Source organism: Epinephelus fuscoguttatus, linkage group LG16 (genome assembly GCF_011397635.1).
Source record: "Epinephelus fuscoguttatus linkage group LG16, E.fuscoguttatus.final_Chr_v1".
In the NCBI taxonomy this organism is placed as follows: Eukaryota; Metazoa; Chordata; class Actinopteri; order Perciformes; family Serranidae; genus Epinephelus; species Epinephelus fuscoguttatus.
This window is the reverse complement of record NC_064767.1, coordinates 25,346,951-25,371,789: the sequence shown is the minus strand read 5'-3', so window position 1 is coordinate 25,371,789 and position 24,839 is coordinate 25,346,951. Positions and strand designations below refer to the sequence as shown.

General features: G+C 38.8%; 1 long non-coding RNA gene across 3 annotated transcripts; it reads right to left on the bottom strand.

Moving 5' to 3' along the window:
- Positions 1 to 209: 209 nt before the first annotated feature.
- LOC125903229 (uncharacterized) lies at positions 210 to 24,639 on the bottom strand. Of its 3 annotated transcripts, XR_007451253.1 has the most exons (4): positions 24,582 to 24,635; positions 22,654 to 23,730; positions 18,933 to 19,001; positions 210 to 8,752 (listed from the first exon to the last, which is right to left on the bottom strand). It is a non-coding gene; the product is annotated as an uncharacterized LOC125903229 (long non-coding RNA). The 3 variants fall into 3 exon arrangements; XR_007451252.1 differs by lacking the exon at positions 22,654 to 23,730 and having other exon boundaries at positions 24,582 to 24,639; XR_007451251.1 differs by lacking the exon at positions 24,582 to 24,635 and having other exon boundaries at positions 22,654 to 24,398.
- Positions 24,640 to 24,839: the final 200 nt, after the last annotated feature.

Sequence of the window (24,839 nt, the reverse complement as noted above, 5' to 3'; positions counted from 1 at the left end):
TACACCTTCACTTTCACAGGAAATGTACCTTTGGATACCGTCTCTTTTTTAAAATAAACGTGCTATGATGGTGATGGTTTTTCTTTCAGCAACAAACATTTTGCAAACACAACCACGTGGTTGGGTTTAGGAAAAAAGAACAGGGTTTGGCATTACAATCTTACAGGAAGCAAACACCAGCCTCCCAGATGAAAGTCCGTGGTTGTTGGACCCATGCACCACCCTTCCCTCCCACCCATCCTACTCTGACTTCCGCCACCTTAACTTTTGTTGTTGTCCTTCCATGTTTCCCCCTGACACCACTGGGTGCTGTTAAACACTAACAACAACCAGCTGCGTATCGTGCCGATGTCAAAGGACAGCTGTTTTTTTGTTTTTTTTGTCTGTGTCTGCCACAGGAAGTCACTGACCAAGCGTCGGATTTCAACGACTTCGGAGTAAGACTGGGTTGGTTTGTCTGTAAAATATAATGGCAACTACATGGAGGAAGACCCACTCCATATGTAGATATTAATAGCTCATTTTAAGGTAATAAAAACACAATGATTCTTATTTTCAGGTGATTGTAAACAGTTAAAAACACAGTTCTGAGAATTATATTCTATTTATGTTAATATTTCCCGAATACGATCCACTGGAACTTAAAAAAACCTGACACCCAAACTCTTTCATGTCATTAAATCCTCCAAATTTACAGAAAATTGCTACTATTGACGACACCAAATCTATGTCCTTAACGAAAGCCATGGTTTCACAGTTAAACTCACTGGTGTTGCAATGCGGAGAGAATGCCATTGACCGAGCATTGAAGTTAGATGGCATCTTGATCAACATTTATCAAAAGCAGAGTATGGACAGTGCCTCTAACCATACAGCCCAATGAGCACAGTGAGTAATGCCACTCCTGAAATGCCCTTGAGAAACGTATAATCCCCATTTCTTCTCACAGAGCTGCTGCAACAGTTGAAGACTGATTTTACAGGGCAGCTCTCAGGGGTGTAACTGAGTGAAAATGAGTGCAGGTGGTGCTGAAAGAGAATACATGCTCAGTCAACTTCCCCGTTATGAATACAGGCACAAAGAAAACACCTAAAGTGTTGTGCTGCATACTTAAAGAGAACATGTAGGGGGGCAGACAGCTGAGGAAAAAGAGATGTCGTGGTTCAGAGATCGGCTGCATTGTTGACAGAGTGAGGAGTGTAGCGGGGTGCTTCTACCTCTCAGGCCTGACTCAGAAGTGCAGCCTGCAGCTAAGGCACACTGCACTGCTGCTGTGTGCTTATAATCCACCCCACCTCATGAAAAACAAACAAAAATGATATCAAACGACTAAAAACACAGCATGCAGAGAAAATGGAGAGAATGGGAATGCTGCGAAAGAGATTAAACTAAGCAATGCTGCTAAATCAAAATAAAGATTCTGTAGAGCCCAGCTGTGCATTTGTGATAGTGAGCATGGCAATGATGGAGTGATTATCAGCTTACTTAAATGTGATCTCAGCTCGCTTATTTACAGTGCATTTGCAATGGAACCGCAACATATATCATTGTATAATCTCCATCAGCAGCACATATACCGTTCGCCTCCTTCGAAAGGTGTAGGTGAGATTATAATCTGAGTCCATATGCAATGATTTCTGGGTAAAGTAAACTTTTAGACATCAGTGTTTACCTTGCTGATTTGATCTCCTCAAAAGCACAGTTGATCTGCACAAAATAAGTGCAGCAATGCATGATGAATTGTTGAAATCTCCTCTCTCTGATTCCCCTTGACTTTGAATATTGCTGAGGTGCAAACAACCCAGCAGCCGCGTGTCAAAGCCACAATTCAACTGAGGGAGGCGAGATTGTATTTTTCTCTTGGAAACAGAATACCGTGAACATGTGTCGGCATTTTAGCAACAGGTGCAGTCTTCCCACAGAGCGTCTTCACAGAGTGCGAGGCTCCACCTTTAAGTTCAGACAAATCCAAGGTTGGACTGACTAAGCTATGTCAATGAATCAATAGAGCACCCTGTAATCTCTCTCTTGTTTTGTAACCAAGTCTCCTGGAAAGGAAGTAATGCCCCTGAACATAGAGGATGCTGCAATCTCGGATCAAGGACGATGTGTTTTCTACAGGGTATTTTGTGGAGGTTGTTATCAACGCAGCGGGGGGAAGCTGCTGTGGGAGAAGAATGAGAGGGAGCCAGACAGACAAAGCTGGACAGCGAGAGAAAGGAAAGGAGATCGACAGAAATTAAGAATCTGTTGGCTCTTGTCATTTTCTCTATCCATATAAAGAACAAATGACTCATCATTATAAAAGCAGTGAGTGCTTGTGATGATGCATGTAGTTGTTTCTTTTTTCAGAAACACTTCATGCCTCACATAGCCATTTCTATATCAATTACTCACCTGTGTTACGTTGAATTGTGAATAAAGAATACAAAAATGGTGAAAATTCTTGATGATTTGAAGTCATAGGGGGCAGCATTTAGTACGGCACCAGGCACACTGACACACTGACACAACACTACCTTATCCTGTTAAAACAATATTCACGACTTGGATTCATTTTTATGAAAAACCCTTTTATTCCCTTTGATCTGAGGATCTTACAGACTAAAGGAATATGAATAACTTACAGGGTAATTGTGGAATGGACACATAATTTGAGATGGCCAACTACCTGGTTTTATACATCCAAAGAACTGCTTGGCAACCAGACCAGGCGTCTCATTGAGACAGGCCTTTATTTGTCAAAATGTGTAGCCATACTGGGCTAGTAAAAGTGACTTGGCATTTAATAGAGGTTTTATAGTATCAAAGCCAGGCTCTGTTGACAAAATAGTAATTTGTCTAGCTGAACTATGGAGCAACTAATCTACCGCTGCCGCTTCAATCTGGTCTCATTACAAAGTCATCGAAATCTGGCACTTGGGCAATGACTTGCAGTATCAGACACGACAAAAAAGCCATCCTTAAATGTTGACATGATACATGACCTGTTGCCACTGTAGTTTAATGGTGCTCGGTGGCGTCAGGGGCAAAGAATGAAAGTTAAGACGACTTATATCCGACTAGGGCAGGTGGGAGGGGTCGTGATGGGTTAGTTGTTGAAGGCAAAAAAAAAAATCAGTTTGGGGTGTTTTAAAGATGAAGAGCATTTATTTTGAAAGAGACTGTATGTAAATGGTAAATTTCCTGTGAAAACGAATATGTATTTTGAAAGAAGACAATGCATATAACAGACATGAGACCACATGTCACCAACAACCAACGCACCCAGGGTACCTTTCACGTCCTACCTGGACTTGGAAAGTCCATGGCCAAACGATGATATATGACAAGGTCGGAGTGAGAATGTGTTGGTTAGTTTGCTTGTGTTATTGTGGTACTTTGGTTTAGGTTCACCACAGTCACACAGTAATAAACAATCTAACAGACCATGGCAGTGATAGACTAGCAGCTCCCATGTTCAGCGAGGTAATATTACTGGTTTTGTCAGTGGAGTCTGGCTTTGAGGAGAGTGTAGATAAGTTTTTGGGAAGCACTGGGCATATGACTGGATGAATGAGACCTGGATTAAACTGCACAAGCTGTGTGAGAGTTTGTAAACTTAAGTTTTGATATAGTTTTTGCTGTAATTAAAAACAGACCCCAGTGACTTACATTTATCAAAATGGTCACAGCTTTTGGATTCTTCGTTCGCAGAGGAAAACAAAACATGTAGTAGTATTGTCATTTGGAGAGTGTAGTATTCTGTCAAAGGCCTTAAGTGTATACATTTGAAAGCAGCAGCATTGTAGCTGTCTTTAATTTGTTGTTTTGGTTTTCTTGCATCATGTTTTGTTTCACTCTCACTGATCTCATCAGCCTTGTTCCCCCATGGAAACATTTATTTAGTATTCATTTTTGAAAAAACAAGACAATCCCGATAAATGAAATGTATATGCATCATTCATTTCTTTCATAAGCAGTGTTGTTTTGGTACTATACCAGTCGGAGTCCCCAAAGTCAGAAGTTTTCAAATCCTACAAATGTGGGCTTTAAACCACGATAGCATGTCAAAACTGATTCCCCAACTAATGTTCATCCAGTAAAGACGAATAAGGATTAAATGAGGAAATAAATTAGAGAAGGGAATACATTTGGAAGCTCAATGCTGTTCGTGTGTGCTTGTTATAGTTAATTGAAGGTATTAGGTTTCATCTCTTTTCATCCTCCAGTCATGACTTCAAGGCTAATAGTTCTACCAAGTCCTTTTCTTTTTTCTTTTTTTTCACACTTATTTGGTGGTTAAAAGAATAAATCTTTCAATCAATAAGACGGTTAAGATAATTTATGAAATGAGTAACTTGTCAACTGTCGTCTCTTGGTTCTGTTGTTATCTCACTGTGAGTCTTTCTACGGATCTTTTTTTGTCTGTTTATTCTTTTCTGATTGTTTTTCTTTGCTCCGCTGAGTGCCGTCCTTCCTGGTGGAAACAGTTTTGTTTCATTCTATTCCTTTTTTTTCTCTTTGTTTGTTGCTATGATCGCTGTTTTCTCTGTTTATTGTACAAGTTATTATTACTGAGGTTGGTGCGATTTTCCCCTGAGGCTGGGGGTTGTGGGGGTAAGGGAAATGTGGGTATTCTGTGTGACATATATATTTTACGTTATTGAATGGTCATGTATGTTGCATGTTGGTGTTGTTTTTATGTGTGGACCCCAGGATGAATATTTCCTATATCCTGGTAGCATCTAATAGGGGATCCAGATTAACATATAAACAGATAAATGTTAAAATCTGGATTAATAAGGTGCATTGCTTTAAGACAGATACACTTGTACTAACCAGCTGATTTGATTTTAGCCTCCTTCTGTAACGCTGTGTCCCAGTTTTGAGAGTTTATAGTTGTGCGAACTCAAGCAGCTATTTTCCATCAAGGTCAACGACTTAATTGCATTTCTCCTTTAGAAGAAATATAATCTTACCACAGTTCAGTTCAATCATCAGTTGGTGGTGTCCACTGTGTTGCTGGTAGTTATTATGACAAGTGCTGTATTTTTTTTTTTCCCTTTTTGTGAACCTATTTTCCCCTCAGACTGTTTGGTCTACTTTTGCTCCAGTCAGTGATTTCCTACGTTTCCCACAGTGACTTTCAATGGCCTCGCAGAAGGGGCCTCTCTGTACTGAACAGGTTCAGAGAGTAATCACGAAGGCAATAGCTTTTTCCAGTTGAGAAAAATAGGTAATACAAGGAGGGATCAATGCTGCGGTGTTCTGTGCCCGCTCGTTCAAAGTACAAACAAAGAAATTATTTGTGATGCACTGTGAACACCTCGGCTCTAAACTGACTCAGGATTAGGACCGGGATCTTTGGTGTGCGACCCAAGCTGAAGTGCTTCATGAAGTCTTTATAGCTCAGCTGTGTCGTGCAATTACACATGAGCTGTAGGTTTTTATTTCTCATTTTTAGGACTGACCAAGCAGAGTGATTAAGGCAGGTAGAGCTGAGAGGGTTGTGGATGGAAGTATTCTTGCATGCTTGTATAAAGGCCAACTAAGGTAAAAGAAAAAAAGTGGATCTCTTCCTGGACTGGAGATTTTTTTTTCCTCTTCGATTCTGAGATACTGACACTAAAAACAAACATTTACCACTGAAAATGGATTGTAGATAGTTATAGAGTGCAACAGAAATGATGTTCATTTATGTATTTGTTTATTTATTTTACCCACATCTCCCTGTTTTTTTTCATCAAAAAGCCAGTGGAATTTTTCCATAAAAATCTATCACAAATCACATATGAACACCACTTTCATAATTTTTTTAATCATAAATGCAATCGCCAGAAGTAAAAAGCTAGTGTTAGGATGTAAACGCACTTCTTTATTGTTGTATGACATTGATGTCGCCACCAAAACAAGGTTCTTAAGGCAGTGTTGGCATAATGACGTTCTGACGTCATTCAACTACTTGCTATTAGAACTGCCCATGCAAGAGTTTTAAAATTCACAAGTGTGGTTGTATTTTATGTTGAAGAAAAAAAAAGTGAAAGTCTCTGCAGCTTGTGTTAACCTCAGACCTTCTTTCAGGCATCTAACCAAAAGCCCAAAACCTGTTGATTTTGACATAAGTGAAGTACCAAAGTACAAAAATGCAAACTCATGTCTTGGTTTTAGGATTCAGTCCTGCACCCCTCTTTAATTTGTGGAGCTGAAAAGTAATTCTAATATTAAACAATGATTTTGTGTCACATTTTGCCAATTAGGACCAATGTGCCATTTTTGAGCATTAAATTTAATTTTGCCATCTGTTCTACATAAACAACATACAGTCTGTTGTTTGTAGCAGATGTTCAATGCAAATATAAAACAGTATGCTTTTTTTTCCCTAAATAATGAATATTCAACAAACATGGATAATCTAATGAACTGGCATCCTGCTGGCCATTGTACAAGCACCGGAAAATAAACTGGACGATCTGTGTGCTGTGTCACTTTCTAATGTGACATGAGGAAATGTAATAGCCACGATTAGAATAGAATAGTATTTATAGATCTTTATTGTCCAACATGGGTGGGAATTTGTCTTCAGTTCAGCAAACACAAAAGACAGCATTGTACAAAGCAGACAAACAGTCAGGGAGACAAACATATAAAGTCATTACAAAACACTTAAAGACATTAAATCAGCTCATTGTCTGCCTGTGGTTTAAAACTTGGGATGAAGGACTGCTTAAAAACATTTTTAGTTGCCAGAGGGACTTTATAGTTCCTCCTAGAGCTCAAGAGCTCAAACTGGCTAGAGAGAGACTGGGGGCTATCTGCCAAGATGCTCTTAGCTTCTTCCTCGTCCTTTCTGTAAAGAGCTGGGTCACTGGCTTTTGTGGCTGGCCAACTGTTTTACTAGCTGTAGTCACGATCCTTATTAAGTTTATTCTTGGACATATTTAAGATGACCATACCAATGGTGGATGGCAAAAAGTTAAAACACTCTCAACCATAGTTTTGTACACTAATTCTAAAATCTGCCGACTAACACCAAGACCTGGACCAGAACTTGGATAAATCCTGGACAGCGCCATTCAATTAGGTGACTCTTTTTCTGTACACCATTCTGGCAGAGCAGAGGACAGTGAGAGATGGAGAGGAGGCAAGTCCTTTATGATGAACAAGGACTGGTGTGATGGTGGGAATGTGAGGTGCTGTCCTGTTCCTTCTGTGGGTCAGTGCTATATGCCATTTGAAAGCGGCTACAGAGTGGCGTTGTCTATGTTCAAGGGGAGTGACCATGTGACTATCTTGTTGCGTTTGGGATAAGTGCACAGTTAAATCATTCCCGAACCAGAAGCCATGGAATACCAAAACCATCCGGAAATGTGGACAAGTATAAAGCAGCAGCCAATGATCTAAGAAGACAATGAAGGAAAATAATAAATGTTTGATAGATTGAATTTTAACTCTCTATCCATTCTGTGATGACTCCAAAGTTGGCCATAATCCCACCTAAAAATGCATTTGTTACAACTGGTCACTCATATTCTACTAATTGTTCCTAATGGGTAAAGCTGTTAGCAGGTAATAAGAATATTAATATAAGGGGAGAATTACAGACTATGTTTCATCTATATGTGGAGACATCAAAACTGTGATATTAAAAAACATCTAACGGTAATGGCGTATTGTATACTGTACAAAATGAAGAATAATTCATGGCAGTGCACTGAACAACAATGCAATATTTCTTTGAAGCTACTTTTACTGTATAGGAAAGATGCTGTGATGTGTGTGGAGGCGTACATCTCTCAGAACTGTGCGATCAAATGAAAAATCATTTATTTCCCCAACATGTACAATTAGCCACAAATTAAATTTATATTTAGCACAACATAGAAACCATCTGTCTCTGAGCCATTCTTCTTTTCAAAGTATACAACCATGCAAGTGTATATGCTGGGTTAATTGGCCGCTGGGTAACATTGCAGGTACAATAGTTTAATATTTATGATATTGTGTGTTTTTTTCTTTTTCAAGGACGTAGCACCTCATCAAACAGAGACCGATATCATGTAGTAAATGTACACTGAATCATATTACCCCTTATCTTATTTACAATATTAGTGTTATCTACAGTAATTCACATTGAGGCATCTCTCTGATAAATGAATTTCACATTTAGCAAATAGATTTATCAGGGAAAGACTTTATCTATGGGCTGCCTCATTATACTGATACTTAATAAAGCCATGGAAAGATGAGTAAGTTTCCTTGTGTCCTCTGTCAACAATCAAACACGCTCACAGCAGAGATTATAGCAAATCTAGTTTGCAGATGTACAGTATGGTGTGGAATCTGTAATATACCAGGGCTCGACAGTGCGAGCGTTTCACTCACATTTGCGACTAAAAATAGGTGTGTGCGAAGTGTAAAAAATATTTAGGAGCACATGTGCGCATAAAAAAAATCATCCGAAGCAGCCTATATTTTTGTCAATAAAAAAAATGATAATCTAACCATATGTTGGAGGAACTCCAGTCGCCTTCCCTCTTCCCTCTTCCCCGTGTGACATGGTTATAGGCGGTTTTCCAAGCCACTGTCGGCACAATGAATATAAGTCCCACTGTCGGCAGCGTGGAAATAAGTCAAAGTGTGGAGGAGACGGACCGGATTAAGCGGCGGACCTCCGGGGAAGCCTGGCTCGTTCTCCCCGCAGTTAGGGACCGTTCGCCACGGTACCGCTGCTGGGCAGGGTGGAAATAAGTCCTGTAGACTTTCAGAGGACCTGGAGAATGTTTTAGGATAGTAATTATGAGGTGCTGTTTGTAAAGTGTCTCACGCTGAAAATAACGTCACCTTTTACCACATTTACAGCAATATTTGTTAACTTTGTTAATATATTAAATAGTTAAATCTAAATATTAAATCTAAATCTAAATCTAAATGCTAAATATAAATATAAATGTTAAATCTAAATATTAAATCTAAATCTAAATCTAAATGTTAAATCTAAATGCTAAATATAAATATAAATGTTAAATGTTAAATCTAAATGTTCTGGGTGAAACTAAATATTTAGCTAATATGCAAATTCACACTGCCGGTCACCGGAAGTACCATAATAAAAGCTCGAGATGGTCAGACTGTGTTTATAGAATCAAATAACGAATTAAAATCAACTTATCGGGGGAAATGAACACTTGAACATACATTAGCGTGATAATAACTACCTAAAATAACAAGAAACATGTTTGGAGAAATTTTATTTGATGTGTACTTTGAGTTGTTAGTGTCCCTTCGGAGGGACTAACAACCTAAGCTAAGCTAACAACCGTTAGCTTTTAGCACCGTTAGCAGTGTCTCTAATGACTCATTAACTCTTAAATGGTCCGTGAAAAAAATATTTTTTTTCCAGCGGATGTCTTAGTTACAACATGATTGAGCTAGCAAAGCAGTTTTGTGTTGCGATGTGTGGTATTTATTCAGTTTTGGGAAATCACGATGTCTAGAAAGCATCAGTGGCAGCAGCAGCAGCAGCAAAGCTAACATCAGGACGTCATCTGTTAAAAGCCTCCCGTTGTCGGATACGACATGAAACTACTCCAGTTAGCTCAATCATGTTCTAAGTTAACAAATATTGCTGTAAATGTGGTAAAAGGTGACGTTAAAAAAATTCACAATACTTTTTTAAACATTGTTTGAAGCTAAATGTGGCAAAATGTTGATATTATTTTCAGCGTGAGCCACTTTACAAATGGCACCCCATAAGTAATAACATTATATAAGATGATCATATTGCAAAGATAATATATATAAGATAATAACATTAAAGACAAAATACTTTTTCAAAACTTGATGATTTTACCTTTCTGTACATTTTGTATACAAATTCATTAAATAATTTTGCTTGTAAATGTCTGTTTGCATTGCGTTTATTATGGAAAACACATATTTGATCAATTTACATTGTGCCCCTAAAGTTCTTTGTGCGTTCCTTACTTTTTCAACTTAGAGCACATATGCTCCTTGGGAAAAAAGTTAGCGTCAAGCCCTGAAATTGACACACATGTACTTTATAAATATATGTATACATACACATGTAAAGAGGGAAATTGTGCATTCTAAATAAATCTGTCTGACAATTTTCTTTCATCAGACTTCCACTTCGCTCTTTGAGAATATTTTATTTTGTTTCCTTCAGCAGTCGGACCAAATGTGGTCAGCTCAGCCTGCAATTGTCCACCCTGCAATCACCAGTCAATGATACACTTCTAAGCCATCAATCAGAGGAAATAACAAGGACTGAATAAGTTTGAATTTTCTGTTACTCAATTTAAAGCCCAGCCAGATTTTTTCTAATCTCAGAACACAAGCAGAGAGGCAGAGTTTGACTTCATTAGCTGGTGACATGGACTCAGATCATGTCTCTGTTACCACAATAATAACCTAAGTCTACACTCAATTAATAAAGAGATAGGATGGGCTATATACTTTAGTTACCTACTGCTCTTTGAGAGGAATTGCAGCCTAATTTCACTTTAAAACAATACAGAAAAACATCCAGTTTCTCGTAGAAAAATGTACCTACAGACAGTATTTAGTCCAGTCAAGTGTTGGCTGCGTGATAATTTCTACAAGGGTAATGCAGTGTTTCACACCTGACCTCAACAGCAGAAAACAAAACACGTGAAAATGCAAGCTTGACCTTCATCATCTACAACAGCTAAACATGTGTTCACTGCAAGCTCAAACATTAAGACTTGTAACAACATTATGAGACATGTTCTGATGCAGACAATTATTTGGTTACACAATAAGTTAAAACATTAATATTCATAATTAACAGTATATTAAACCACTCCCCTGAGCAGTGCTGTACCGAGTGTCATCCTGAATATATTCTTCTCGTTAAAACGCATGATTTAAAAATATTGTTTTTTTCTTTGCATCTTTTTGCCATGCAGGAATGCTTGTAACATGTAACATGAAATCAAATCATAAATACTGTAACTGTAGCCTATTTGGCAGAATCAGTCACCAACTGTGTTTTTACTTACTATGCTGAGGTCGCTGTGCAGGAATAGAATAGCATCCACAGTCCCTGGTTTCAAATTCTTACAAATCCAGCTGAGGTAAAAGCTCTTTCATTGTGGGCAAAGGCTGTGTCATAGGCTTTAGTGATTAGGAAAATAAATAAATAAATCTTGATGGTTGATTAGGCTTATTAAAACTTACCTGATTAAATGTTAAAAACATATATTCATTTTTTGATTTCTCCTGGAAAAGTTAAAAAAAACAAAACACACACACACACACACACACACACACACACACACACACACACACACATTTTCGTTTTCACCCAGTGCCCACCAATCATACCCACAGGTACCAGATGTGGTGCACCACTCTGGTAGGCATTTCCTCTCCTGGTTGCTATCAGAGTTTAGGCTAACATTAGCAGTGCTTGTCCTGCTCTTTATTGGATTTGGGAAAGTTAGAGTTTGAAAATATGAACTATTAGGCTATGCATGTCTGTCTCTATGCATGACATCAGATGTGCAACTATTAAACACATATTTCAGACCCCTTTCGTGAGATTTTAAAACAAGTCAGCGGGAAAAATTAGTTGGATGTTCAGGCTAGAAATGTGGAGCCTGCTTTTATCTACACCTGTCGAAAATCAAGGGCAAAACTTCCTAAGAATGTCAACTGTAAATCAGCTGCCATTATGACTGTGAACTGCATTATGTGCCGTGCTAAAGTGGCAAGCTTGACAGCTAGGCACAGCAACAGCGAGAAAGGGGGGCAAAGCATAGCGACCGGTCAGTTTCATATGATGGAGCATGCTGTACTGCTGCCTTACGTATGAACTGACGACCTATGTAGAACTGCACACCATTGTGGAGTCCAACAGACATGTGCACGTACGGTAGACTGCATCTGAATGTCAGGTAGAAAAAAACAAAAATCAGGTCAGTGTGTGGGAGTGGAGCTGCTAGCGAGGCATCAATCTCGCCATTCAAGCACACCTTTCCTTTTCGCTGTGGGAGCACAAAATAATGTACAGATTAAATGTAAACACGGGACTGACAAAACATTTTCAACAGAGGTCCTTTAGAGAACCCATTTACATTCAGGTCAGAGTCATAGCCACATCTGCTTTTTTTCTCTTCTCCCTCAACCAAAATCAGACTCACAGTGGTGACAGTCTCTGTATGTGACACACAAAGGTTCACAGAGCTCCCCTCCTTCTCCTTTTTCTCCCTCCTGTCTCAATTCTTTGCCACTGCCCACATCCAAAACAATGTTCCTAAATAGATCCTGCGCAAATTTGGCATCTCAATGCACATGAGTTGCGCACTGAGATGTCATAGTACATTAACCCAATTTCAGTGGATTAAATCCTGCCTCACTTCCACCCACACCCTACCACCCTGAGGTCTCCTCTCATCCCCTCTTGCCCTGTCAAAAGGCATGCTCCATTTCATGGCTGTGGTGTTGGGGAGCACTCTCTGTCTGCTGCCCTGGCCAGGAAGATGTGAGTGAAGGAGGACATGAGTGATAACTAAAACCCAAATTTTCTCTCGTTGGAGACGGCTTTAAAACTCACAGCACGAGTGCAGAGTGGGTATATCATTAAGCGTATCTGGGTCTTGTTCAAACCCCCAGGCAGTATAAATGAAACCTCTCCTAATGGTCCAGAGAACCATTTACAGCCAACAAAATACATTGTCTCTGTCAACTAAAGGGAAATTTGAGTGTATCTATTGAGTCTATTCATTTTCTTCTGGCCATAACACTGCTTCTCTACAAATGGACCTATGTAGTAAAACAATTCTTTCACAGGATAATCATGGTTGTGGGTACGCTTAGATGTGTTTTTCTAGATTTTTCCACAGCACAATTTAAATTGGGTTCTTAAGGCTAAAAAGAGCTAAACGAGACCCTTAAAATCTAAATTTTCTTTCATTGCGTGTCTTTTTCCCCAAAGGGTCAAGTACATTGAACAACCTCACTAACAAGCACACACCAGTTATTTTTAAACTGCTGAGGCACATTTAATAAAATATTGATATTTTCCTCCTGTTCCTCGTGTTCGTCCAGCAAAACATCTCCACCACTGAAAAGGAAAATTCACATTCTTTGACATGAGGTTATATCAGTGCTAGTGATATTGATATATGTACATTAGCTCAAGTTACTGGTTCCACAGTCAAGATGCTTCAGTCAGCTGGCAGCTTGCCAGACAGAAATGAAATGCAAATGGGGCCAGCAAAGTTTTCAGCATCTTCAACAGAACAGAGCGTCTTTAGAATATATCTGCTTCTCGGTTCTCCTCTTAGACCTTTCTGAATCATGAAACTGTCCAACAAACAAAGCGATACAGAGAGGTCTGAGCGAAGAATCAAGCAGCACCCTCGCACACAAACACACTGTGTGATGTATGTTCCTCAGAGTCAGCCAGGAAATTCAAGAAAAAAAAAAACCTGCACAGAGTCATAATTGTTGCAGCATATACTTTTTTAAACCTCTGTGGGCTTGACACCACCTCTCACTGCTCAGTCAGTCCCAGCGCCTCCTTTCCAAGGGAGGATGCTTGACTTGCAGCAGAAGATTATTCTCGACTCTTTTGAAAAATCTCCTCAGCGGAAGAATGGCTGAAGTATTGGACTCCGATAAATGTGGTTGGAAATACTGTGCACTCAAGCGTGATTCTACACTCTACTCTTATATTGTATTCTGATACAATGTGGAGCTGCGCTGTTGTCAGACCTACATGACAGTAGTTTGTCATGGGCATGCAAAATGACCCACAGTACTGTCTTCTGATCTGTTACCTGTGTAATTACAGCTGAACTAATCAATACATTAACGTGAACAATGGGTCACTTGTAACGACAAACAAACAGACATATCCAATTTTACAGTTCCTTTCAGCTCTATGGAGCTTTTAAGCATCTTTTCAGCTCATTGTTGTGCTTTTCTGTTCTGGTTACCATTTGTATGGTATGCCTATCAAAGTGTTTTAGTAGCCTAGTTGCAAACCCAGTTTTCTGGTGTTAAAGTCATGTGTTTTGCATACACAACCATCCACACTGATCTCTTCCTTTTTTGAACCGGGGGAAAAAACATGGGTGTTTTTATGCAGATCTACTACATATATTATACTATACTATATAAAATGACTCAGCTGAAAAGTCCAGTGTGTAGGATTCAGGGATTTAGATTTGAGAATCAGTTATACTTAATTGATCCCTGAGGGGAAACTGTGATTTGTTACAGTCACTCCAATGTAAAGAATAGAGAACTATAAGAAGTAAGAATAACAGTATGAAATAGAAATATATAAAGCAATGAAATAAAATAGAAATGAAAATGCTTATAAAAATAAAAAAATAACATCAGAATGTGCATTATACCACAGTGTTTAACACCAGTAGATATAAAAAATTTAAAAATAAAATATTTATTGTCACTGTGCTGAGACTGTGCAAATATGCACAGTTATGATAAAGCATGATAAAGGTGTATACTGAAAAATAACTGCATCCAATAGATACTTATGAATTATAAATTCAGACAGCGAAAAAAATTCAGATTCCAGATTTCTTTAGTATACAATACCTGAAAATAAGAATCTAGACAGACCCTAACTGTCTCCACAAGCTAAACTGCGTCAGAAAAAACACTGATTTTAAACGTGAAACTTCTTTATGCGATGTTTTTACCCATTTAAATCACTGTCTGCATCTGTTCTGGAGAGAAATGTCAGGTTAGTCAGAAGTGTTTGTACACTGGGCACCTGCTCTACCTGTTAAACCACTGGACGCCCCAGCTCCAGACTAGCTTTGCCACTGGTAGCACTAGTGCGACCATCTTTCTCAGTTTGTTTGTTCCAGCACATGATTTGGATGCACCCTATTTACGAATGACCTTGCATGCAATGTCTTCGTATTGCATTAGCCATTGTGGTTTGAAGTGGTACTTTCTCTTCTCCATTGGCTCAGTCAGTCTCTCCCTGCCTGCACTTGCATCATCACTGGCATCTGGTTTGGAGCCTCTTATCGTCTCTCCCTCCCCATCAGCCTCCATTTCTCATTTTGCTTTTTTGAAATAATAGGCTTTTTTCATGGAAGACATTTTGACTTGTCACAGTAGAAAAAGCATAGGTGTAAATAAAGAAATTAGTGATGGCTGAATTCCATTTAACTCCTTTGAGTTCAGGGTCCTGGTATTGTATATGCTGACTCACTGTCGCTTTCACTGAACTCTTGAGTAAAAGGGAGCCAGTTAGTTAGTTTTATTGGTCAAAATCTCTGCTGTAAGAAATGTTCGTCAGCCTTAAACACTTAACTTTTGGATCATAGTAAAAAGCTAAATGGATTGTTTTGTAAAGTTCTGGGCCACATGTGCACAAAAAATGACTGAATATGGTGGACCTTTGTGGTAACAGTCTGGAGCCCTGAATCATTCCCTTCCTCTGAATCACACCCAACAGTTTATCATACATGACTACTATTTGAACAGGAAAATACGGACATGGAAAGTTAAGTAATCATGTTATCTGGGGAGCGCTGCCTATGGCAAAAACATTGCATTTTCCTGTGGTGATAAGCATCAGCTGTGGAGTAACTCTTCATCGGAGCAGGATGGCTGTTTGAATATTTTTCTGATAAGGCACTGTAGAGACACACCTAATGTGATGACTGCAAGATAAAGCAGCATGTTTACAACTTTTTTTGGGAGGGTGGGGGGGCTTATATCTAAGCTCCTGAGAGGAAAAGTACTCAGTGAGATATACAGTGTTTGATGTGAGGGTATCTTAGAAGAGATTTATGGTTTTGTTTTTTCCTTATTTGAAATTAACACATGCATCATTTTAAAAAACTGAATTACAATTTTGAGGATAATTTGGATGTTATCTGATCAACAGATAGCTTCCCACTCAAAAGTAGACCAAAAAAAAAAGAAGACCTGGAGAAGAATTTATATCTGAGTAAATTGGAAATCAGCACAGACTATTATGAATGTAATTGGCTGATTATATTGCTCATTATAAGTGATGAACACTAAGTGGCAATATTAATTTGACTCATGAATGCCACCTCAGTATAAACAACACCAAGAGAGAATGAGCTAGTCACATCCACGGAGCAGCCAGCGCTTCTGTGCGAGGAAACAATCATCCTGTAAATGAAAAATTATCCTGAGCTGTTCTGTTTGACACAAATATTATAAAACCTGTGTCCCGAAAAAGTTTACTTTTATATAAAATCCTTTTTCTGTGTGTAGCGGTGCTATGCATCTCACAGCTTGTCACAAACTTAACATATAATGAGGATATTTCCATGTTCACATGCGGAGGGGGTTGACAGTGACATGAACACCTGTGTTACATATTGCAGCCTGCACAACAACCCTGTAATAAATACCACCTTTCCCAAGCCTAAGGCTTAATTTGTCAGCACTTCAGTGACATTGTCAACACAAATTGAACATTATAGGCTTCACAAAGGCTGTTTTTATTGCAGAGCTAGTGTACTGGCTTTGCATAATATTATACAGGTGTTCATATTACTGTATCCAATGCTTGTAAAAAGGTTTCTTTGTGATATTTCTGGCAAAACATGACTGAATTTGTGGGTTTTCTGTGATTCTGAGATCTTTTCCTGTGAATTTTGCTATAGATTTAAGCAATGTTTAAAGATTGCAGCTCTTCAGATTAAAATTCAAATTAAATTTGCAAATCCCTGATGTGACATAGATGTCAACGACATTTACAGTGCCATTGTACTAAATACTCATCTACTGTATAACTCTGTAACTTTTCTATTTTCCAGAAAGTTACATTTATCACAACCCAGTGGACCATTTGCATAGCCATTTGGGCCATTCGTGTTTTGCACTGGCAGCACCGAAAAAATACTCTTTTTTTCTCACTTGAAACTGTTTTATTCAGTGTTTTTAAATCAGCGGTACATTTGTTTCAGAGAGACAGAGACCTCTGCAGAAAATTCATCTCCCAATAAAAACCTCCTGAAAAATAAATACTCAAGGAATTCCAACTGGGTGAAGTTTCAGCCAGTTGTAGTTTGCAGTCCCCACCACTAGATGTCACTAAATGTCCCTAAATCTGACACACTGGATCTTTAAATCCTGTACTTCTTAATCATGGTGGTAGCGGAATGAAACCTAAGACAAACAAGAAGTGGGAGAATATTGCTTGTTACATTGCAGAAAGTTACCAGCCAATTGTCACATTATATATAAATAAAAGGTTTTCTTTTTTTTATTCCTTTATAATAGTTATTTTAAGACAAGATAGTGACAGCTACTGCAATGTGGCACCTCTATAAGTGTACACCAGCAGGTGTTTGTAGAACCTGCTGTTTCTATTTTTTTTTCCTGGCTGCCATTACCTTTAGCACTCTTAACTTTCACAAGGAACATCTCATGCCATCTCATTGCATGAGTGCTTTATTTCCTGTAACTCTGCATCACTTCCTCACAGTCTGGTTGGTCCCTGCTTCCTGCCACTCTAAGGCTTCATTTTATCAGCAATACTGAGAGGCTTATACTCTCTGCCAGTTAAGGACTCAGACAATGTCAAAATGGAGCGGGAAGGTAAAGGGCAAAGACGTTTGCAATTGATCTTATTCATGCAAACAAAGCCTGTGAGAGAGGAAGCTACACTCTGGGAGGACCAATCCATCTTCAGCGGTACATTCTCACCTCTGAGGCCGTGTACTTCTTTATTTAGTGACCTTAAGCACCTGCTCATCCCTCGGCATTTTTATTTACTAATCTCATACAAAAATAGCGTAGATCAACAAAAATGAACTAGGCTGAAAAAATGCAGAAATTGATTCTCTACTCATCTAATTAAAAAGCAGAATGGTGATGCTTACAATAGATGAAGTAACATCATCTGTCCTTATTCAGTGTAATATATTTCTGCAGGATATAATTCAGCATGAGAACCAACAGGATCAGTTCGGAAAAGACAGAAAATTTGATTTAGTTAACTTGGTCTCACTCCCAACTCATCAAATACAGATGCTGGGTCACATAGCAACCAACAGGCATACTTAGCAGCAGTATGAGATGCACCAGGCACCAGCATTTTTGGATGCTCTGAGCAACTGCTGTAGTGCAAACAGCAAGAGCCAACATAAGGTGGGTGGATGGGTAAGACATACTCTGGACTTTCAACCCGGAAACAGCTGTTTGTGTCCGGTGTGAAATCAAAATGTTTAAAATTTTTAAACTTTAATTTTAACTTAGTGTGTTAGCATGTGTAGCACACAATGCTTATGAGGTGACACTACTTTAAAACACCGACAAACGTGCTTATTTTAAGCCAAACCAGGATTTTTTTTCTAAACCTAACCATGACCCTTAGTTGCCTAAACCCAAGGAAGTAAATCTAAAATCTAAAGTTTCTTTTGACGCATGTTACGCTCTTTTCAAAACAGACTGTATGCATTTAATGAGTGGAAACTGTGCATTTCCTGGGAAAAGCTGAAGTTTACACAGTGCATGCAACAAGCGCAAACTGACACGCCACCCCTTAGCATCAAAAACTGACGCTGGAGGGTACCTAAAGCATCATATTTTGACATTTACGGCCCTGACCAAATGTCTAATGTATTGATTTAATGATGCTTACACTGACTAGAATTTGTTCTTTTCCCGAAAATGTAATCACACAGTGGGACTTGGATCAGAAAAATAAAACTTTCAAGCAATTTTGCATTATCTATAAGCCAAAGTCAAAGACTAACAACTTTACTTTATTGATGATATTTTAATAAACAAAAAAGGAAGATAAAAAAAAGGTTATCTTTAACCGTATCATGTGGTGGTTTTGACCACTGGTAGCGCTATGCAGCACTTTTTTTATAAGTTGGTATGCCTGTTGTGGGGTTTTTTTGCACACTCACAAGGATGCATGTGCTTACCTGAAACTTTCTGCTGCTATCAACGGTTGTGCACTATTCCACTGATCAAGAGGTGGCAGTATGATGCACCTAGAAACAAAAATAAAAAAAACTCTGCTTTGCAAAATGTTTTATGAGAAAGCAAATGCATTCAACCTGTTTATATACCTCAAGGATACACACTTCACGTCAGTGAGTAACACAAGTGGAAACAACTTTTTAAAGAAAACTCTCAAATGTCTCAGTACATTTACTATTGTATTATTATAGCTATAGAAATAAACTCTCTGCAGCCCGCAACAGCCTCTTTTGTTTTTACATAATAACTTGTTAAAAAAAAAAAAAGTATTTATCTCTTGTGAAACGATGAAACTAGACCATCAGGATGCCTCTTGAGATGAATACTGCTGGACTTCCTTTCTGTACTGAAGGGTATAAGCATCAACCGAGGAACATCTATCAGAATAATATCTTTTAAAATAACTGTGTTGTCGATATGAATGAAATAACAGCATCCCCGCTCTCCAAGAATTAGCATTACAAGTTTGAAAGGTAAAATCTATTGCTTAGTTTTACATCTGATTTCTCCTGTCTATCAATTTTTAAATGTGCTGTGTTAGCGGAGCACCATAAGAAAGATGAAAAAAAAAACATTTTCGACACAAAGTGCTAAGAGCTCATAATTTCGAATTTCAGCACAATGCACCAAAACCATAGCCTACATGCACAAACAGCTGGAGAACAAAATATAGTCAAACAGCAGAGTAGAGATTAAATGTTTCCCACCTGCTTAGATGCTTAAATATGGTGATATTCTTTCACTTTTTATACTAGCTACTGCAAACCATCTGAAATACAACAAGCACTCTAATAAGTGTTTAATGCTTGGATATATTTCACACAAAATTTGTAAAGGAATCATAACTGATAAGACAGTAAGTCTTAATAGCAACCCGCCAAACCATCATTTAACATTGTAAGATATTATTACTTAGCTAAGGTAGATTTATAATGTGCTACATGTTCATAAAGAAAGTGCTCGCTGACTGTAAAAGCACTACGGATTCAACCTTTTACCTGTTCACGAAACCTAAACATCTGGTTGGCTGAGGAATTCGAGCATCAACAGCGGTTTATTTGGAATAAAAAAACGTGACAGCAATGAAAGCCAACATGGCTGAACAGACAGAGAGTAGTAACACCTACAGAAACCTTCATCAACAGAGAGTCTACATACAGTACAGTGTGTACACCCACACTGTCTGACTGACAAGAGATCTCTGACAACTGCCGTTCAAAAACACCACAACAGTGACTTCTTCACCGAGAACAGGTCACCCAAAGGAAATAAACACATAAGTGAGCAAGATTATGATAGAACAACATGTTATTCATTTAAAGATTAAGAGATGCCAAGAGATTTATGCTACCAAAAGAAATGTCTTTATCTTAAAAGCTGAGTGAAAGTAAACACGTCTAACGCTGTCTCCCATACACTAGATACAAATTGCAATAGTGCACTGTTTAAGTGATTTGTATGCAAAAAAAGTCAACATACTTCATTGTTTTATATTAAAGGAAATGATACAGTCTGTTGGACATCAAACTTTAAAAAGCTGCAGCCAATTAAACTTCACAAGCAGACATTAAAATATTTTCCGAAAATGTGATGCTTATTTCTTTGTTTTCATTGATCCTTCTGTGGCTGATTCACCACCATTCTCACTTCATTTAATTTCTTCCAGCTGTCAGCAGCTTCTTCACTTCCTTTATTGCATTGTAGGAGAATAGTGTCCATTAAAAGCCCACTGAAAAATCAACCATAATCAGTATGGATACACTATGGTGTGAGTATTCTTTATTTCTTCACTTTTCTAGCGTGAACACACAATACACTATCCACAGGTATGTAACAGCTCTATGAGTGGCAGTAATGGGCAACAATGAGCTAACACCTTTTTGAACGACTCTTTTTAATGTCCAGTATGTACCAGGTCAACTTGTTGAACGAGTGCTCATGAATGCCCAACTTTCTTTCTTTCAATGGTGAGTGGACATGTGAAGACCAATTACACTGGAAGCAACTCCAGACCTCTGCCTGCCAAGGCCAGTGGTGCATTCATGTGCTCATTGGCTGGTTGTTCTTCTGACTTAGGTCAGAATGAAAGCAAAGGAAACACATCAGGAGAGCCATTAAATATAATGGGGAATTTTCAGATTATTCTGACACTGCATGAATGCAGCACAAGTCTGCAGAGGTAACTAGGATGTCTGCTACTTGCCACAGATTATTAGTCACTGACATTTCTTTATCATTTTGAGCTTACATAGCCTACATACAAGTGGGATGCTGAATGATGCATCAAAATGAATATGTTATCTTTAATGTAAACATATGATGACTGGTAGTGCACTGAAGAGAAGTTTTGTGGGGGGTGGGAAGTACTAGCTGTCAAATGTGCGTGTACTATAATCAAGTGTCACTGAAAACTTCCACCATATGTCGCAAAAAGCATCAAAACTCCAGAAGTCTGATACACTCACATGTATGAACTCAAAGGAACCCATAGTGTGAAATGAATCAGTTTGCCCATCACTAGTGAGAGGTGCTATAAGCTAAGTGCTAATGACAGTATTTACATGCTGATGTTTAGAAAGTGCAATTTCACCACATTCAAAATCTTAGTTTAGTGTGTGAGGAAGCTGACATGTGCCAAGGTCTGCTGAGGCTGATGGAAATCATGAACAACATCATTTTGACCTGACGATGGAGCTAGATGAAAAGTCAGGGGATCACCGAGGTTATTACAAATCATCCAGAGGGGGATGTGAATACGTGTAGCACATGAAACACATACAAATAAACAAACAAAAATACAGATAACATTTAAAGAGGCAAAATATTCCCACCGTAAAATTATAGGTATAAACACTTGATGCAGTCAAAACAATGTCAGACCTGAAGTGAAAACTCAAGTGATGTCCAGGACTACAGGGAGGCTGTCAAACCAGAAGAGATCAGCTGTCAAGTCACCAAAGACTGTGAGGCAATTTACAAAGACTGTTGCTCTCTCCCAACTTTCGAGCTGCAACGGGTAACCAAGCAACTCAAACTCCCCGTTGGCTGGGAACAAGTTTCTGAACTAAATCATTTTTTGACACAAGTTTATCTTTGTTGCCTCTCTGTTTCTTCTCTTTGTCCTTAAATCTGCCTTTAAACCCTCCAGAAAATCATCCAGACGTCTTCTTCAGCTATTCTAATTGCTAAAGAGGAATTTTTCACAACATTTTTTATTACCCGGGTGCAACAATTTCTATACTAAAGGTTCGATTTTATTTGCTTGTTTTACATTGCAAACTGCGGTCTTCAATTGTTTCTCTCAACTAGACAGTTGTTGAGGAGAAAATAATGAACACCTCATATGAAATTCTACTCTCTCATTCTCTCTACACTTTCATTTATGAAATATGGATTCTGTTCCTAATCCAGTAATCATAAACTAGTGCTGCTGAGTCTCACATCTTAATTATTAAGGCCTGGTGTTGAGTATATCTGAGCAATCCACTTTGTTTTACAGCATCACAACCAAGTCAATTGGTTCCAAATCATAAAGTCCTCCGAGGCGGGGAATGATATAGTCCCTTTGGCTTCCAGTGATTGGATTTAGCAGTCCTTGACTCTACATTTTATTGGTCGCTGGCACTGATCTACTGAGTGATCAATAGCTAGAAAAAGACTGACCTTGCTGGAACTGTCCACCTTGGGATCACATGAGGATGGAGCTGTTGATGTGTCGCTCCCCAGGTCAGCGGTTAAAAGGAAAGCATAAACCCCATTGGCAAATTCATTGGAAATGCTTGGTTTAACGCATGAATAAACAGGCAGCCAACCAGTGAGCCACAGGAAGATAAATACTATATCATGCCATCATTCTTTCACGTAGACCATGCTTGGTAGAGGAATTGAATTTAAAATAATTACATATAACTATAATTCTGTTTACACTTGGTTTTAAAATGTGTCTTTGGCGACCACCAAGATGCATTGTGATCCAATCACTCACACCCCTTGCTGAGGTTGACCTGGACACATTTGACCACATATTTTTCCTTGTTTAATGCTAATGTGTCCAGATGCATCCTATAGGAGCAGGAAAATATGTCATCAATGCAGGACGTGGTGGTTATTTTGGTGACAGCACCCAGCACTCTACAACATCCCCGTATCATGACAAGATGGATGAAGTTGCTTGACCGTCCATCACTTTGCCGCATTGGATTCTGGATACTGATGACAGTGAAATCTCCAGCTGTACTGACACAATCACTTACATGACTGGTGAGAGTGTGGATGTAATAATTGTGGACGGGGGCCTTTGACCTTCTAGCAAAGGTGACATAGGCAATAACAAAATCTGAACGCAAGCGGGCAGTTGGAGACACAGGATACAGTAAACACAGGTGTGACCAGCAATGTGTCTCAGCTGTCCACTGGTGTTGGGATCATTTAAAATCAAGTGTAAACAGAATCTCAGACTTTAATTCAAGGGAGTTTATAAACCCACTGCTGTTTTGGACATGTGAGGATTCCTTTATGAAGAGTGACAATCTAATACAGGTCGTTCTCACTCACAACTCATCAAATACCTTCACTTGGGCAGTGGCCCTTGGCATCCAACACATTCTCACTCTGACCTTGTCACAAATTGATGTTTGGTCATGGACTTTCCACGTCCAGATACAACGTGCAAAGTACCAAGGGTGGGCGTTGACGTTCTGGGACACCGTGTCATGGTCTGCCTTTTACATGCATTGTCATCTTTCAAAATAAACACACTACGTCGGTACAACAGCACAACAAATGCACATAGGTAGGTTTAGGAAAAATGATCAGGGTTAAGCTTTATAATCTCACAGGATGCGAACACTGCTCTCCAGGTGAAAGTGGGTGTTTGTTGGACCCACCCACCCCACTTTCACTTTTGCTGTTGTATTTTCGTTCTTGTCCCGACACGTTTCCCCCGACGCCACCGAGCGCTGTTAAACTACAACAGCGACCACCTGCATATCATGCCGATGTTAAAGGATAGCTTTTTTCGTCTGTGTCTGACGCTGTAAGTCACTGCCCAAGTGACGGATTTTGTTGACTTTGGAGTGAGACTGGGTTGTGGCACCATCTACCGATACGCTGATGCACCCTTTAGCGTTTATTTGAGACACCAACCTGTGTCATTATTAGACGCTCAAAGCAACTGATGTGAAAGCGAGAAAGTCAACGTATCGTAGAAGGTAAGAAGTGGGGGTGGATGGGCCAAACAAACAGAGGACTTTCACTCAGGAGACTGCTGCTTGAGTCGTTTTAACTACAGAGTATGTCACATGACATATGTCACATTACATTATGTTAGCAAAAACATACTTGTTTATATGTTTACCATGATCTAAATCTAAAAACAAAGTAAACCTACAATGGAAGGGTTTTTTTTTTTTTTTAAAAAAAAAAAAAAGACTGCATGCATTGATCAAACAGAAACTGCATATTTCCTGTTAACATGGAAATTTTTTTGAAAAGACACAATGTAACAAGTGGAAACTGACACGCCACACTTGAGCGTCTAAAGCTGAAGCCAGAGGGGTACATAGTGCATCATAGTTTGAGCAGCCACTCACCTAGCTGATGAGTTGGGAGAGAAAATGTGTGTTTCATCTTGCTCTCACAAGGCCATTGAAGTGGGGTAGTGATTCTGAAACCATCTGTCTCCTGCAATAAAGAATTATTTTCATCAGAGAGAGAGAGAGTCCATGGTTATTATTTTCATAAAAGGAAATCTGTGATGATAATAAAATGAGGACAAAAGAGAGAAACAGTATAAAGGTATGCTCTTGGAGAGAAAGGAGTGCCTTTGACTGAAATATCAGGATTTAAGT